At 38.1% G+C, this 18674-nt stretch overlaps 1 protein-coding gene across 2 annotated transcripts in view; it reads right to left on the reverse strand.

Moving 5' to 3' along the window:
• EPHA3 (EPH receptor A3) overlaps window positions 1-18674 on the reverse strand; it is a 285857-nt gene that overhangs the window by 142362 nt on the left and 124821 nt on the right. The window lies entirely within an intron of this gene.

The raw sequence follows: 18674 nt of genomic DNA on the forward strand, positions 1-18674 counted from the left end.
GACACACTCATCTAGATTATCTTGGTCGTAGAGAATCAGATTCTTAGTGGATCAATCTTGCATCACCTCTCATCCAGGTCAACATCTGCAAAGAGTGTGAATGTTCACTCCGTGTTTATGTGGGTTAAATAATTTCTTTATTTATATAGCGCACACAGATTACGCAACGCTGTACAGATCCTTCCAAATCAGTCCCTGTTCCTAATGGGGCTCAAAATCTAATCAACCTACCAGTAAGGCTTAGAGTGTGGGAGGAAACCGGAGGACTCAGAGGAAACCCACGCAAACACGGAGAGAACATACAAATGCTTTGCACACTCCAAAAACATACTGGTAGGTTGATTAGATTGTGAGCCCCTTTGGGGACAGGGACTGATTTGGAAAGCTCTGTGCAGCGCTGTGTAATCTGTGTGCGCTATGTAAATAAAGGAATTATTATTATTATTATTATTATTATAATTATTTGTGTTCAATGTTTTATAAAAGGACAAAAATTCCCTCTATTCCCTGTTGTTGCTAGGCTTCAGATTGTAAATGATGGGCAAAACCAGTGCAGGAATGCAGGAAAAGACTACAAATATAGTTTGTAGTCTGTTACCATAGAAACATACAGGTCTGCTACAGAGCTGAATTCACAGTACGTTTCCTTAAATCTAAATTATCCGTAAAGTTACTCTGTTTATCACTCTAAGCCCCATTAGAACAATAAAAAAAAGCAGAAAACCTTTGAGTTGCTCTTCATCATATACATTAAAGCACATTATTCCAGATTTTCACTCTACTTGTATACCCAATTGCCTATAAAGCAAATAAAGTGATATTGCATAAGCCGACAGAAGGGGAATATGACAGGCAGACGATGAAGAGAACTTATTGTACTGTTGTTCCTGCGCTCATTTACACATCAAAGACTTGGCAGGAATACATTTTCACTGTTTACTTGTTAGTAAACTCCGGTGGGTTGAACACAAAATAAATGGAGGCAGCAATGCACAGATTGCTCATATTACTATGGAGCGACTCGTGAGTTTTGATTTGTTTTTAGGCAGAATTAACACAGGAAGCCGCCATCAGTATTCCTGGCAGCTGCACACGTTCTATATGTCGCACCTTTCCTGCCATGACATATGTTCTATGGAAATTCACCAAAATGCATCATTTTTTAGCAAAGCCTAGAACTATACAGCAACGTTATACAATGAGAATTTCCTCGCTAACTAAAATGAATTTAATGACTTTTCTATGGCGGAGAGTATATTAATCTCCCTTTAATTTAGTTCCTCCACAATTTAATTTACATGCACTTAAAAAATTCCCTGCACCCAAGAACATACATTTCCCGGAACAGAAAATCTTTACATTTTAAAATAAGGTGTGTCACATATCAAGTTCCATTACATCGGCAAAAATAGGCTTTTAAAAATGGAGCAATAAATCTTCCCCTGCAGGAATATGTCTGGTATCAGATGTCAGCTGTGTTAATAGGCTGCTCTTATCAGTATTATAATTCATTCCCAACACTGGGAAATAATTGCAAATGGAAATGTGAGAATTCAAGTCCTATGCAAATGATAGCTGCTTTAATAAATTTTGGAATGAACCTAAAAACTTGACATTTTTACAGATGCGGCTTATGAAGAAGACTTGGTTGGGTGTTGTCCCTCAAGTGACTTCACTGTATGCACTGTATATCCTGCTATTATTACAGATGTAGCCACATTGCGGGTACGATTTGTGGAGCCTGCCTTCAAGCCAAAGGCTGCCCTAGCAAGCAAAATAAGTGGGAGGGTTAAGCCTAATAATTCAAATTATGGGTCTTAATTTTTGGTCATTCCCCCGCTTTCTATGTGTCACATTACTGGGACTCCTCCAGATACAAAGGAGTCCCTGCACTCTTAGGGTTATTATTATGTTATTGGACCCATGTGCAGCATTTTTTTTCATACTAAATTTTATTCAAGGTTTTTAGACAAGGTTATTGGAACCAGTTCCTGTCCCCAATGGAGCTCACAATCTAATCCACCTTCCAGTATGTTTTGGAGTGTGGGAGGAAATGGAGGACTTGGAGGAAACCCACATAAACACGAAGAGAACCTACAAACTCTTTGCAGATGTTGACCTGGAACTAGAACCCAGGTCTTCATCACTGCAAGGTTGTAATGCTAACCACTAAGCCACTGTACCAACCCAGCATTTTACTTCATCTATTTTTGTGGAACCAGAACAATTATGGCAAATATTTTCCCTGGACCACCCTGAGAAGCACAATGCCATGTTCAATGTTACATAGACACAATGGGGGTTATTCATCATAAGCTGGCCCCAGTGAATATATAAAGAGGCCCTGCCTCATCCTGTGCCTCTTCAGTATTCAGAAATGTCCCATGCCGGCCCACTTCTCTGGCCTCGCCCCATTCACACATCTTCATGTCCCCTTGGCAAATGGGAAAAAACTCACAATTTCTGAAGTTGCATCAGAGATTGTAATTATTCTAGGGCTTGTATACCAGAAAACCCTGATAAATATCTGCCAGAAACGTAATTATATGTGGTCTATGCCTCGTACTGCAGCTCAGCCACATTTACTTAATGCGGATAATGAAGGATAACATAGTAACTTTGTTAACTATGTTCAAGAGCTCAATGACAAATAACTTTTGCAAACTTTAGTCTAAGTCTTGTAACTTAAGATTCTTATATGTATAAGCAAAGGTAGGTGAACTTGATGACTTAAGCTGGACTGGACAAGCATCTTGGAGGTGTTTGAGGACTAAAGTCTCTCTCTGACAGAAGATGTTGGTGGAATGTTGGTGGAATGCCCAATCATTGTGTTCTGTAAGGAGATAAGCTACATCCATCAGTACATGACGGCTTGCAACCCTCTCCCGGTTCAAAATGCCAGGGCTACGAGTCAAATGGAATAGTTTTGGCTTTACTTTACAGATGATGGAGGTTGGACCTTCTAAAGAAGATAAGTGAAGGAACATGAAGTTCTACATTTTCATCCTTTGGATCTTCTCCTAAGAACCATGATCCACAGAACACATTACTAACAAGATTCATATCCAGGGTCATGGCCACTGCTGAAGTCAGTAAATCATCATTATCAGTTTATTTACTTGCAGGAAAACCAAGGAAACATCAAAAGCCTTTTAGTTGACCAGATCCCCATGCGGACCGGTTAGATAAACTATTTTAAAAGCTTTACTTAATATACCATGCTCTGAATACGAGAACATTCCCAGTTTTGTTATGATGAATTGGTTCATGTTATTCAGACTCACTTCAGCATATCTCTGACACTATCGAGTAAAAGCTACATACATCATTTGCAAAGTGAAATGGTGCTGAACGCAGAAAGCTGCTAATAATAATGCTTGTTGATTCATGTGATTTGTCACGAGTTCTTGTCTCTTCTTTCTGCAACCTCTAATTTGCCATATTTATAAAGCAGAAGCCATCCAGCCCCCACCCCGCTAGGGCAGCACAGTAAATTAAAGCAGACGTTCCACTAAGACTTTCCATTGATTTGAAATACAATCTGTTAATTGAGTACCAGAATTTTCTAGATGTATTGATCAAATTTCTATAGAGTATAATGTATAATCAAATCTCACTTTCTATAATGTCACAGATATGAGAGTAAACTATTTAAATCACCATGAGAAAAATTCTGGATTTCATTTACAATCAGAGATCAGCAGACCGATGTTTCTTAGTAGGGTTCAGTCTCCTTGGCCAATCATAGCAATGGCTTTTTGATGGGGGTGTCACTTTCCTAGATTGGTTTTTCGACCACCAATCCGGCAATATGTCTAGGTCCTGCAGGCCAAACCCTGAACCCAAACGGGTCAGCTCATCTCTACTTACAATATTTTCAACATGTTTAAATCATGGTATTGAAAACATAAGACTTTTTTTACATAAATTTTTGTAAATCTTGAAAAATAATTCAGCATAAATTCCAATCGTAAGCCATATAGCTGATAACCATGGCTATTCCCATAAGAAGAAATCTTCTTGGCTGAGGCTCCTAGTCAACTGTACAAGTTAATTATTCAAAATTCAAGGTACGGGGGATCACAGGACTATATAGCCATACTTGATGAGCTAAGCATTGTTCCTGTTATTTCTAGGATGGTACATGATGGATACAAAGCAGTCCATTATGGCTACATTACCTGTATTCATGTATCATGTGTTTTAAGCAGTGGTCACTACATTACGAAGAGGATAACTTACTCAACCTGTGATTGTCCAAGAGTCTTTCCCAGTGTTTCCTTTGATGTTATGATGTTTGGAGACATAAGTGCAATGGGGAATTGGAGAGTCAGTAACAAAACACTAGAGAATCGGGGATCAATGAGTTACTATTTCCTGGCCCTTTTGTAGAATCCCAGTTAGATTTTTTTTTTCATACAACATCTGAAAAAAGTGTACACACATACGAAGGTATGAAATATATCTGTAATAAATTCCTTATCACAGGCTATCGCATGGATATTTAGAGATAGATATTGACCACTGAACAACTTGTAAATACTATTTTGAAAATTTATATCCATAGTTAGAGAAGTGCTCGATCCTTTGATTCATAGATTTGTCTCTATGTTTGGTTCAATCTTTCAAAATGGCAGCTAGCACTACTGCTGTCGAAGAATTAGAGTTAGGGATAGGGTAAAGCCCAATGCTTACACTAATGAAAAATTTTGGATCCCTTATAAAGGACTAGAGGGGGATATATAATAATTTTCAGGACTATTGCTGCAACATCGGTTGGAATTCAGTAGATTTGGACACAAATTGAATCCATTACAAAATCTGGCAAAGATTCATCAAATCAAACCTTGAATGATTTGTTCATCTCTACACATTGTAAACAGAAAATACATACTGTATACCAGTGTTTTTTGTGCACTGTATACCAGTGTTTATGTGCACAGTAATCTACTCTTTCCTAAAAAGGGTATACTGAGACAAGCGAAATAGAAAGGAGAATTAGGGCTGAGCCTAAGGAAATATTTACCAAAATTTGGCAACCTGTGTGCCAATTAATAAAAATAAAATGTCTTGCGCCAGATTTTAGTGGTTGCCTAAGTTAGGACATAACTTGTGCCAAAATAGTGCAATTTATGGGACAAGATTGTGACAAAGCTAATAAAAAGGTATAAAGTTCATCTATAGAGTCTTAGACCTCATGCACACAAGCATTTTTGGGGACTGGGAACTACCTGCAAGAATGGCAACTAATTTATGGCCCCCATCGCACCATGAGCAAGCCAAGCGACTGTGCCAAAAATGAGCAGGTCCTATCACTGCCCTGATATTTGGCAGGGCCACTCATTGCCTTTAGACATGGGTGAGGTAAGCAGCACTTACCGGCCAATATCCACCCAGCCTAATCGTATTATGGTCAACCTGACTCAGTTTACTTTATCTTAGTCACAATCTCTATAACCCAACTACTAGGCATCTGTCTAGTTTTACACGGTAAAGTTTTACATCGTGAATTCTGACTCACTCCTAAAACTTTTTTTAGTGCCACAAAGAACAACCAAGACGACATTATCTCTGACACATCTTACAGGAATGTTTAAGTTTTAACAAATCCATATCAATCAGAGATCTCATTATCAGTATGAGCAGAAACTTGGAAGTACACCATTGGGATTAAGAGACAAATGAATGTGATGACCTTTGCCCTTGACATGAATCCATTACTCCCTATGCCTGATGCCAGTGTAGAAAATTCTGGGCATCAGCTGGCAAACAAATGAGCAATGAAGAGACCTATTAGATTCTTCACATCTCTAGTCTCATTGATTACACATTCATTCAAATTAATTCACTTTTAATTTTGTGCTTCTTCAAATAATATAAATCACGTCCCCGTGGCGGCCGCGGCGCTGGCTGAAATATAACTGTTGTGACATAGGGAAGGCTGATCAGAGGACTCATGTCTAATTATGCAATCAGTCAGCTTACGGACAAGAAGAAGCAAATTGCTTCTCTAGAAAAAAAAAGCCATCAAATAAAATATTATGCTGAATAATTAAGCTGCTCTTAAAGGGTTATCAAGTGTCAGATCCGCAGTCTCTCCATAGTGGTAATGAAAACACTAAAATGTAGAGGAATGACCAGTTATATCCAGGGGGTAGATAAGAGGAATGTGGTTTTATTGTGAAATTAACCCAAGAATTCTTGATCGTTTGAGTAATAGTTTTATTATTGGTATAAAGACACATAATACATAAACTGAGACTGTTTTAAGCAGGATGAATGGCTCTCGTGAGAGTCTGGAGAGCCACAGTTAACTATTTAATCCTAATAAATTCTAAATGATCTATTTTAGATAATGGTTCATAGTGAATCACAGGAGGAGATTTATCATAAGTGTCTAGTCGCCCATGGCAACCAATCAGAGCTCAGCTTCACTTTCGCACGGCAGTTTATAAACTGAGAGGTGAGGTCTAATTGGTTTCCATGGGCAGAATTAAACAAGAATGGTGGCAGTAGTGCACCTGAAAAATCTATGTGTGTTGTTACATTAGTGATCGTTGTATGTTGGGTACGATTAAGACTGATAGACAGGCGCTATGAGGCGAGTTGAGCCTCTTGCCTCAGGCATCAGCACCTGCAGAAAAATAGGGGGCAGCATCAGAAAAACAGTTACCAGTGGGCAGAGAGGTCAGTCTGCACCTAAGGGTCGTCTGTAGGTCTAATGCCCTTATTTTGGGGACTGTCGGTATTCCAAAAAATGGTTTTATATGACCATACTCATTACATAAAAGTTATCTGATCCCTTTAATATTAGAGAGAAAGGCAGACATATTAAGTATATAGAGGACTCCCTCCACTTACCGACAGCAAGTGTTTGGTGTAACCAGGATCTGGTAGATGGTTTTCGCCATGTCCAATCCCTTTGTTCTGAAGGGGGTTATGAGTCACTCCAAAATTGTGATACATGGACAGTGTATACATTGACAAAACCAAGGGTATTACTAAGACAGCCAGCGCCCCATAGCAGACTTATGAAGAGGGTCCCATTCCCTTTATAAAAATATACATATTTGTACAGTCCCACATGGGAACTACAATCACACACTGTATATGCATACATAAAGCATATACACACATACATAAAGTACCATGTACAAACATGTATCATATACACTGACTTACAGCATATACACATCACATATGCACACACATGCTGTGCCCCACAGCTGCATTTTCGCAACGTGATACATCAAGAGGGTTCTGCCTCTGCGCAGCATTCAGGCCCTGCCTGCCATAGAAATAAATTAGTAGTAAAGGACTGCACGTCACTCCACTGGGTGTGTAAGAGGGTGCTCAAGTAGGATACCAGTCCGTTAAGTATAATAATAATAAAACACTTGGCACTCCATGATGATGCAAAAACACAATTTTACTGGTGTACAAAGTATGACAATCCAAAATCATGTAATGTTTCGGTCTTTACCTTCTTCGGATACTGAAAGTGAATATAAACAATATAGATATAAATATATTAAAAAATATATATGGCGCAGAAATAAATGCAGCTGGCGACTTTTCCCACTGACGTGAAGGTGGCAGATTGGGGCAAATAAGTGCAAGTCTTAGTAAACATTTGCGATTATTTCAGGGCCTCTATACCACTGACGTGGCGCAGAGGCTCTGATAAATACGCCCCATAGAGCATATATACACACATACATACAATACCATGAACAGATATAAAGCATATACACACATACACACATACAGTATATACCCCGCACACAGTTACTGCATATACACACCCAAGATATATACATACCCAATACCCAAGATGCCGGAGCCCCCTGACACTGCGTGTCCCGATGCAGCTGCTATGGCGGCTACCTACCTACACAAGGGCGCTCAAAAACACTGAAAATTTCGATATCATAGAGTTAAATCATTTAGCTACATTTGTTTTAAAAAAAAGACCGTGTAAATGAAATACACAGATGAATTTGCTTCCCTACTAAATGTTGCAAAAAAAGTTACAAAACAAAATCGCTAAACGTGACCGACGGAAATAATGAAACTTCCATCCGCTAATGAAGTGCATAAACCCAATAAAATGCTTTTGGCTTCTGTTCAGGTCAGTTCTCTCAAAGGGCGATCTCTCTAGAAAGAAAGCTGGAACAAACAAAGACTGCAGTGTGAGAGACAGTCTGAATCCGAACATGTACTTAATATACCGGCAGACAATGTGACTCTTAGATGTACTCGCAAACATCACTACTCTGCAGACCAATAATGAAGCACAAGGTCAAAGCACTGACTTTTACAATAAGCAGGGATTTTTTTCTTTCCTCTTTTTGTGCTGGGAATTTATACATTTACTCCGTCTTCTAATTTTTCAAAAAAAAATTCTCCCATTAGACTTGACATTGCAGAAAATAATGACAGTGCTACAGAAGCCAGTAGTGTCACTTCAATATTATACTGTCCTGAATTAACATATGAATCTTGTCCGTGATTTACTGTCACGCAGACGAGCGAGGCTCTCACATCCCAGAAAGGAAATAAAATCTTTTAATAGCAGTAGTAAGAAAAAAAGAAATGAATATCTAATGGAGAGATCACACGTTGTAAATCAAGTTTTGTTTTTCGGTTCCTACATTCCTGCTACTGTTTCAGTCGTGATGGTGAAGGCTTAAAACACTATAAATAAAGTTGTTGCTTAGGTTTTTGTATTTTTTTAGCTCTGCTTCTATTATGAAGTGCTTTTTATTACTATGTTCTTGTCTCATCAGGATAAGCAGAAGGATAAGCAGTAGCAGAATTACCCTTGTAGCTGCAGGGGGTGGCCTGGCTGGACCATTCAGAAGATGCTAACTCTCGAGGAGCTGCAAAAAGGGGGCATAAGTCGGAGGCAAAAAACAGAAGTCATTTTAATTGGGGGCAAATAGAAAGGGGCATTATAAGTGGGTCTAATTGAAGGGGCATTATAACTTGTGGGGGCCACTAATATAATATAATTTGTTTGGGGCAGTTAGGGCACTAAATTAATCTTAATCAAAAAGATACTATATGTAGTGGTGTCTGTATATTCACACATTACAATGAAAAGTTATCGATGATCCAGTAGCCAAAGTGTCCCAATTCATTACTAGTTACACACCCCTAAAAAGCATGTTCACATCATATTATCATCTGTTTAACGGACAGGGCTGGCGCAAGCACTGGGCATAACTGGGCAAGTGTAAGGGCCCGAAGCTGCTAGGAGGGCCCACATAAGGCTGTATATAATGAATCCGTATGGTGTAAGAGGTGGCTTATATAAAATAACCATGAGGGGGTTGTTTGGGATGATACATTAGGGAACAGGAGACTGTTTTATTTTCTGAAATTTTTAATGCCGCCACGTTAGTTCACTGCAAAGGGGCCCACTGAGGCTCTGTCGCCCAGGGGCCTGCTGAAACCTGAGGCCGACCCTGTTAATGGATTTATTAAACCACTAAAAAGGATTCAAGTAAATGCCAGGAGGTCATACATTTCACATAGGGGGTCATTTATCTGTAATTGGGAGATTAGTATGTGTTGCAAATTTAGGCGTAAATATATCATATGTGTCAAAGAGTACAAAAATAAGAAGAAAAAAGATCAATGACCCCCATCAAGTCGAAACTTTTTTTTAAAAATAATTTTGGGCAGGAAGAAAGTTTTAGGCTGTGCAAAAAGGTCCATTAACTAGTGATACCTTTTAAAAACAGATGCTCTTCCGTTGACATCTGTTTGTGTCTGTCTTTAGCATGTCCATGAAACGGATCTACTAAACAGATTATCTAAATGGGATTTGAGCTCACATTAAGCCCTTTGCTTAGGCCCCATTGAGGCTTAGGGACATTGTAGAAGGGGGGTCTTGCCCAGGACTATCCGCAAGCCGTGCAATGGCTTCACTGGACTTGGGCCATGAACGTATTACATGGGTCATTAATCTCTATGGCTATAGAGCTATAGCAATCATCCCTCGGCCAGTCCAATTGTTTGCTGAGGTTCTTAGGACCCAGATCGGCATCTATCCACTGGTTAATATTTTTTTTAATATAGTTTAATTGTGACCTTTCTATATAATCCTTTATCATCATAAACCATGTAATTGTTGCTTACCATAGTCAATGGGGCACATGTATCCTTTTTCTTTCATTTTTGAGACTTTTAATGGTGCTTGCGCTAGTTTTTGACTTTCTTTGCACCTACAACAGTCTCCTTTCAAATTCCAACATTGTCTAGTTTCCTGCAGTGTTCCCAGAGTTCTCACCTGAATCCAGATGTGAAAGTTGCGAAAAATTCACAAATTTTGCCGCAAATTTAAGGCTGCCTCTGACCTTTTGTGACTTTTGTTTTATAAAGTTGCAAATTCACTAAAGACCAAACACCACATGTACCCATATGGAAAAAAGGCTGAGATACATTTGACCAGCAGGAAAGCCAAGAAAAGTCTCAAAAAACAGATAAACTAAGTTTTAGGTATTTCGCTTCCTGTGTGACCAACCTCATCATGTGATTGGCGGAGAAGTTATTTACTGTGTGTTAAAAGGAACCAGAAAGTAGACAACACTGGGCATCAGAAGATCATAGAGATATTGTGAGCTATCACATTTTTTAGGTAATTTTAACTCTTCCAAAAGTGAATGACTGTACAATCTCTTTTTATAGCCAATTTTTTTACCGTTCTATATGACAATTTATTACAAAACATTATTTATCATATTTATATATTATACTCAAATATTAGTTTCGTAATAAACAAGAAATAATGTGTGATTAGCCTTACATCTCATGCCACAATGTATGATCCTTGCTGGTTTTCGTCTGTAAATTACTATACATGAAGGGGAACTTGTAATTTCCTGGGTCACAAAGTCAAACAATTCTCCTATAAATAGCAGAGCAAACAAAATTCAGTTTACTTAACTGTGATACCAATCTACCAACCTTACAGTAGATTTATCTCACAAAGCAGACTGGGCTGAAACAAAGACTAGGATCCTATAAGACTGCATTCTGTTACCATACATGTTCATTCCCAATGTCTATAAAGTCTTGGCCTGGGGGTATTTTGGTAGATTGCCCATTCGGTGCTTCCATTAAACAACATTACAATTTATTTCTATATTAAACAAGTTGGATCATATAAAGCACACTACAATGAGCTTGTAACAGAAATATAAAATATATTGTACTGGAGTCAGAGAGAGTATAGTTTAGTATAAATTCCATCAATATACTCCAAGGTCATATAACAATGCGAATAAGAAGAAATTGAGAAAACTAGCAAAAATAATTCCACTTTTCACTTTTTTGGAAAGTTCAGGTAACATATTGATAGAATGTTTGGGTTTTATTTCCAGACTAATAAAAATAAGTGGACCTATTGGGTTGGCCTGAACCCAATAGTGATGGTCCAATATGAAAGAATAGTTACTACTTTCTGGCCATACACTTAAAGTAGCGGTCTACTTCCAGCTATCTATTTTCAATCCTCTTCCACCTGTTGACCTCCATGCTGGGTGATAATTGGGTATTAGTTATGAATTGAGGGAAGCAAAAAAATTGCTTTCAGACTCCAATCTTCAGAATTACATGAGCTAATATGTTAAGCCTAATTTTAATCAGCAGTTGTTGGGGGAGAAATGAAAGACCCCATTTACTTTAGATGATTACAGGAGAAAAATTGAAAGAGTTCCAGCACTGGACTTAAAAACATTGTCAATGTTTTATAAGGTTACATACATGCAGACGAGCTGATGCATTTCGGGTGAAAAAATGCCCTTAGTCATAGGGACAAAAGTTGTGTTTTCAATGCGTCAGTTTGTCTGCATGTACGTAGCCACTCTTTGAATGTAACTGAAAATAACATTGAAGATTCTGTTTGTTCCGTTGGAGTCCGGACATCTTGTTCCTTGGCACGGATCTAAAATGTGATCGGACCAACAGCTACAAGGATCTCCAGGGTTGGGCTGTATTGTAATTTTTTCAATATATTTGCTTACCTAAGATGATTGTCTGGTTCTACAAGCATTGGTGGGTTCCACTGAAATTGGTGGTTTCAGCCATCACAAATAGTTTGGCCATCTTTAGAACCTAAACATGTTTCCTAAAAATAGATCACTAATATATTAATCCGATTTAGCAAGATAGGTTCAGTGTCGAATATTAAGATAATGATATATAAGAATATAAGATTTATAAAGATTTCGGATTTTATGCTGTTATTCTAATCCTTTTCATATATATATATATATATATATATATATATATATATATATATATATTATAAATTCCTTTTCAGATTTTTACTACTACTGCTAATATAAAGAATAAAGCAGAAAGACAAAGTTGAGCATGAACAAATTCTTTGTTATCTGGAATGGTGCCTGGGTAGGGGGTGGCAAGCGGGACGGGGCACACTGCTACTTCCCAAACAAAGTTGACTTATTCCGCATTTTACATTTTCAGCTACAACACTCATCTTATTCTTTAACTTTTAATCAAAGGCAGATTTAAGGACACATGAAAAAGGGACTTCCTACAGTGATATACTAAGTTCTACAGCCTTCAAAAGAACGCTGTTATTGTAAGTGTCATCCTTGTATTTCTGCTTTGGATCAAAATACCTCTGTAGTGATCCATCGAGTTTGATCAACTCCTGACTGCACAACTATTATCAAAAGCAAGTCTGAGCCTTCCATCTTCCAACAAGGCGTTCCATACTCCCTGCCCTCTTTAATTGAAATCTGAAGAAGAAAGAGGAGATTCACTGACAAGGGCACTTCATATAACAAGGAAATTAATGAGTAGAAAGATTCTGCAAAATGATTTTCCATGCCAAGTGATGGAGACTTTACTGCGTGGTGCCGGCGGATTCTTCAATAACTCAATTGTTACACAAGAACCAAACACGTTCACGGAGAAGTGATTTGTAAATGGGCGCAAAATGTAATTGAGTTATATTAAAGAAATGAACAATGTCTTTTTATAGGATTTTTGATCTAGAACAGGGAAGAGCTAAGAATAGGGAAAATGATGTCTTCATAAAATTATCTACGATAACTTATCCACACTTGTTCAGGTCTATGGGATGAATATAAACTGGAATAAGTTTCATGAACATAAATTTTATTTCTCAGCATGAAAGCCTCAATTTGGGATAAAACAGGGCGATTCAACCTTTAAAGTTTAAGAATCAAGAACTTACAGCACTTATTTAGCATGGCGTCACTTTAGATGAACAGTGGTGCCCCCATCCACCCACTATGATACGTAAGTGAATGTAGCCAGCTGTAATATTCTGTCCATGCCGAGAAAACTTATAAATCAGCACCAGGGTCCCATTCACTTAAAGGAAATCTACCATTTGATTTCATGTGTTATGAACTAAACATACCTTAAGAATGCTGTAGCTACCCTGATGCAGAAACATATCTTGTTTAATCCCTGTGCTGAGTGGTTTTGCTGAAAAACACAATTATAAAATTTAGGACCTTGGGAAAGCTGGGTTGCATGCTGCTTGCCATTCACAACCACATTACACTGAGCTTCCTGAACTGTTCAGACAGCTGGATGACTCATACAGAGCAGCTGGCGGATCGTGCAGCGATTGATTACTTCTGCCTGTCAGTCACAACACAGTGATTACATTATCCTCTGAAGCAGAGCAAGAGGAGAAGTGCCGAGCCATGGAAAGGAGTGACAGAGCCTCATTATCCTGAATTTTATAATTGTTTTTTCAGCAACCACTCAGCCATTGGATTAAACAAGATGTGTTTCTGCATCAGTGTAGCTACGGCATTCTTAAGGTATGTTTGGTTCATGATGCATGAAATCAAATGGTAGGTTTCCTTTAAAGATTGGACTACACCATTGATGACACAATGGCATTCCCTAACAACATGGAAATTATAAAGGGAAAAACTCTTTAACATTTTTGGAAAATTGTAAAAAGACGCACCCGATATAGCACCACATTTCACTTTTATACTTATTTCACTTTGTCATAATGTGACTGGGTAGAGATTGTTATTTAACATAGACCAGATTCATCGATATACTTCGTAGTTATGTCCAGTAAAAATGCCAGTGTATCAAAATGCAAAAAAGTTTACGGAGCGAAACATTAACATGAATCCACCACCTGTTCATTTTGTTGTAAATTGATTCTACTGTAGATTTTATGTAGATTTCCCAAAAATGAATGTTTAACTTCTCTCTAAAATTTCTAAAACCACAAGCAAATCTGGCTTGATGAATTTGCTTAAATGTGGATTTTGATGCAGACGATCCTGATCACATTCAGTTATTATTCGAAAGGAAATGGATCCCATCCTAAGTATAATCTTCTATGGGCACTTAAGCAATGGAATGGACTGTAAACCTTTACATTAAATTCAATACAGTAGCCGTCTATACGTTCTAGAGATATGGGAGACCAACAATGTTGGTCTAGGGCTAGAGTGTGGGTTCGGTCCAGTTCTGTTCTGATACCAGAAGCTCACCCTTAACTGTAACAGCCACAATTGTTGCTGGCACTGATTTTTTGTATTACCCTTTAAATGCTTATGGCAAAGTCTCCGGTGGCATTTAAATATCGGTGCCACATGAGCGATGACATCACGGATAGCGATGAAAATGGACGATTTGCCAGTAGCATAAGAGTAAACACCTGCAATCAATGGGGATAATGATCCATGAATTGTGAACCGAACGCCGAATTCTAACTTCTAGCTGGAGTCCACAGGACATGCCCCCTAGTGGACAAGATGCTAGGGCTCACCCTTCACCTGTACAGAACATTTACCATATTTTTCGGACTATAAGGCACACAAAAAATCCTTTCACAGAAATCAAAGGTGCACCTTGTAGTCCAGTGCACCTTATTTATGAACCGTACTTACAGAAAACACCTGCCTTGAACTGTGCACAGGTCTGCCACCTGCTGGTCATTCATCCTTATAATCAGGTGCGCCTTATAATCCGGTGCACCTTATATATAACCCTAGATGTTTCAGCAGGCATTTATTGATGGTGCGCCTTATAATCCGGTGCGCTTATAGTCTGAAAAATACTGTACTGTATTTGTACTGTAGACCCTATTATCATTTTACTCACAAGCCTTATACTATAATAGAATAAGTGGTCAACTTTAGATCACATTTGGACTAGTCCACCAAAATGCTCTGGTGGGTCTCAAAGGTCTCAAAGATCTGAAGATCCCTTCACTTTGGTCTATTTCTTACAGGTTTATTCACAAATATTATGGATTATTAGATGTTATTGATGATACATCCTATATGGGAATTTTATGGATGGACGGTTGGAGTTCCAAATCATCACCTCTGGTCGGCCCATCATACCCCAATCCGATACTGACTACTATATTGTATCGGCACTTAGGCCAGTAGAGGATCATCTAGTTCTCCGGTTGGCGAGATCATATAATGTATGAAATAAAATATAATATTGTGCTGTGGTTCATGTCAGTCATCACATTCTCCGATTCCAATCCCGGCCATAATTCCATCTTCCACATGACATGATTTTTATGCTTTATTATTTTTGGAGAAATTAAAATAAACATCTCTTTCAGGTGTTTTACTAATTTTCAACCCAATGCAGAGGCTAAAGAGTAAATCAACTTACATTTCCTCAACATATTTCCTTGGCCAGTCACTTTAATATGTGTTTCCTGCTACCGAGCGTTTAATAAAGAAGTTGTATGTCAATTGGAAATGCTATTAAAATGACTGTTACTGAGCCGCTTGCAGAAATCATTACACAGATGTAGATTTTCACATCACATCAATCTCCGCACAATGCACCCCACTATGTAGAGCTGCAGGACTGTCACCGGAATGAATGGCAGGGAATATATGTGGTAAGATAAGCTATATGTGTAATGTATAGAGAAAACTCAGCGCTACCATTAGGTTCTCCGGTCAGGAGATGTTTTTTTGCAGGAGCAAAATTCTAAGGTTTTGCCTCCGTTAAATAATTCTATTAATGTATTAAATAAAAACAGATATCATGGTCTACAACACTATGGTAAAAACCTGATTGCATACAAATAATAATAATTATAATAAATATTATTGCAGTTGTATTGACAATAATCAGGGGTGGAATAAGACTGGCATGGGCCTTGGGCTGTGTGAATATTATTGCCCCTACAACTTACATATGGTACTAGAATCAAGCTTCTTGGGGAATGGAGGACCTTCAAAGTTCCTGAAATGGTTCTTTTGTACACACGGGAAAATATGTACTAGGATTTCATGCTTGAAGGTCCTTCTCAAGATAACATTTAGGAGGTGGTTTGGGTGCTCATGGGCCCCCTAGAAGGATTGGGCCCTGTGCTTTTGCTCAAACCACCTATATTATAATTCACTACTGACAATAATGCTAATAAAGTTCAGAAAATCTTCCCTTATTCATTTGAATGGGGGGCACTTTTTTTGTGAGCTAAACTGCAGTGGGTGGTCGCACGTATAAAAGTCCAATCGTATCGGTCTCCTCCTCATGTGAAGGCATGGAATAAACTGGTCCACAAAAAAGAAATTTCCGGATCCAGCTAGGTGCAGATTAAAATCGCCTTTATTCGATTTTCAGGGCATCCATCAGATAAAATACAGGTGGCATGGTATAATCGTCAACGCGTTTCTAGCACATACAAGTGCTCTTAATCATGACCAGTCATGAAATTTCTTTTTTGTGGACTACATTGCCCAGCAGCTGGGTGGATCCGTGCTAGCGGACTAAGTTGCTGCATGATCCAGGTGAGCTGGAGGACTTTTTGTATATATGGAATAAACTGGAGCTCATGCTCTGCTTTCTGCTATGGATAGTCACATTTTAGGATGGATTTTGAAGCACACCGACACCTCAAATGAGATCCAAGAATACTGTGACCAAACATCCTTATAATTTTAATAATAATAATTGTAATTATTACCATTGTAGAATTATTCTTACTATTAGTAGGATTAATATTACTATATGGCAGTATGGCAGATTGATCACAAAGTAGTGCTGACCAGAAACTTAATTTATAAGATATTGTTATACTTGAAGGCATTGTGGACCAAATATTAATTGTTTTGGAACAAAAGGCAAACTTTATTTATGAATTCATTTTATATCCAAATATCATTCAAAGGGTTTTTCCCACGAAAGTGATGAGACCCCACAGATCAAGGGAGATGTACCCCTTTAAACCCCTCGGTGCTTCCCGAGATATGCAGGAGAGCCGGTTGTGCATGGCCGGACTTCCCCGTTCATCTCTCCGGAACTAACGGAGAGTACCGTACTTGGTAATCTCCATTACCAAGTTGAGGATTCATTTCAAAATGGTGAAGTTTTGGTGCACCAAACCTTCACAAGGTTGTTCAAATAAATCCTCACCTTGGAGTTTCACAGAATTTTTGGAGTGCTGCCTCCTTTTCTGTAATTATCTAACAAGGTTTAGGACTTTGCACCCAGCCTAACCCTTCCTGACACAGTGCTGCCTTGGACTTCCTTTTCCATATCAATCTATCTATTTATCCATCTATCTATCTATCATCTATCCATCCATATATCTATCTATCTATCATCCATGTATCTATCCATATTTCTCCTGTCTATCTCCTATCTATCTATCCATCTATCCATCTATCCATCTATCTATCTATCTATCTATCTATCTATCTCATATCTATCTATCTATCTATCTATCTATCTATCTATCTATCTATCTATCTCATATCTATCTAATATCTATCTATCTATCTCATATCTATCTATCTATCTATCTATCTATCTAAAAAAGCAAAAAAACAGCTGCACAGTCCTTAGTAATGAAATATAGTGGGTGCTATCCTTCCACTCACACCAGTCTGAGTGGGTAAGATATCCAAAGCAAAGAAAAACGGCAGCACTCCAATGTTGTGAACAAACAAGCGTGTTTATCCCATCTATCTATCTATCTATCTATCTATCTATCTATCTATTTATTTATCCATCTATCTATCTATCCATCCATCCATCCATCCATCCATCCATCCATCTATCTATCTATCTATCTATCTATCTATCTATCTATCTCATATCTATCTATCTATCTATCTATCTATCTATCTACCTATCCATCCTATCCATACCATATCCATACATTAAACTGTCTGAGTATAAACATTTACAATAAAAATATGCTCCACCCACAGAGATGTCGGATATACTCATCTTTAAACCATATTACAATTCATTTTAACCCATGAAAACTAATTGTGCCAGAATTAATACTAATATAGAACTCACTTTTTTGTAATCTCTTCTTCTTGTCCACTCTAAAAACTTTCATTTATTTAGACAAGTCCACAATATCCTCTCAACATTTCAAATAAAAACATTATTGTAAGAAACATATTTGTTTGCTCCCATCTTGTGACTTGCCAGTATTTTTTTAAGTGCAGTCCCCATTGGGGAATCCTAGTGAAAGCTCAGCGGATGTGTAAGCCATTCCTTTCTAGTCTGCCATTCTCAGCTGACAATTTCCAACGTGAAGTCATCCATCATAGTCATGAGTTTGGCTGTCTCATACTGGGAGCTGGCAGTCGGCATCAATCCTCACTGAAGCAGATTACCAAAGCTGCAATTCCAAA

The sequence above is a fragment of the Engystomops pustulosus genome, chromosome 2, assembly GCF_040894005.1.
Source record: "Engystomops pustulosus chromosome 2, aEngPut4.maternal, whole genome shotgun sequence".
Lineage (NCBI taxonomy): Eukaryota > Metazoa > Chordata > Amphibia > Anura > Leptodactylidae > Engystomops > Engystomops pustulosus.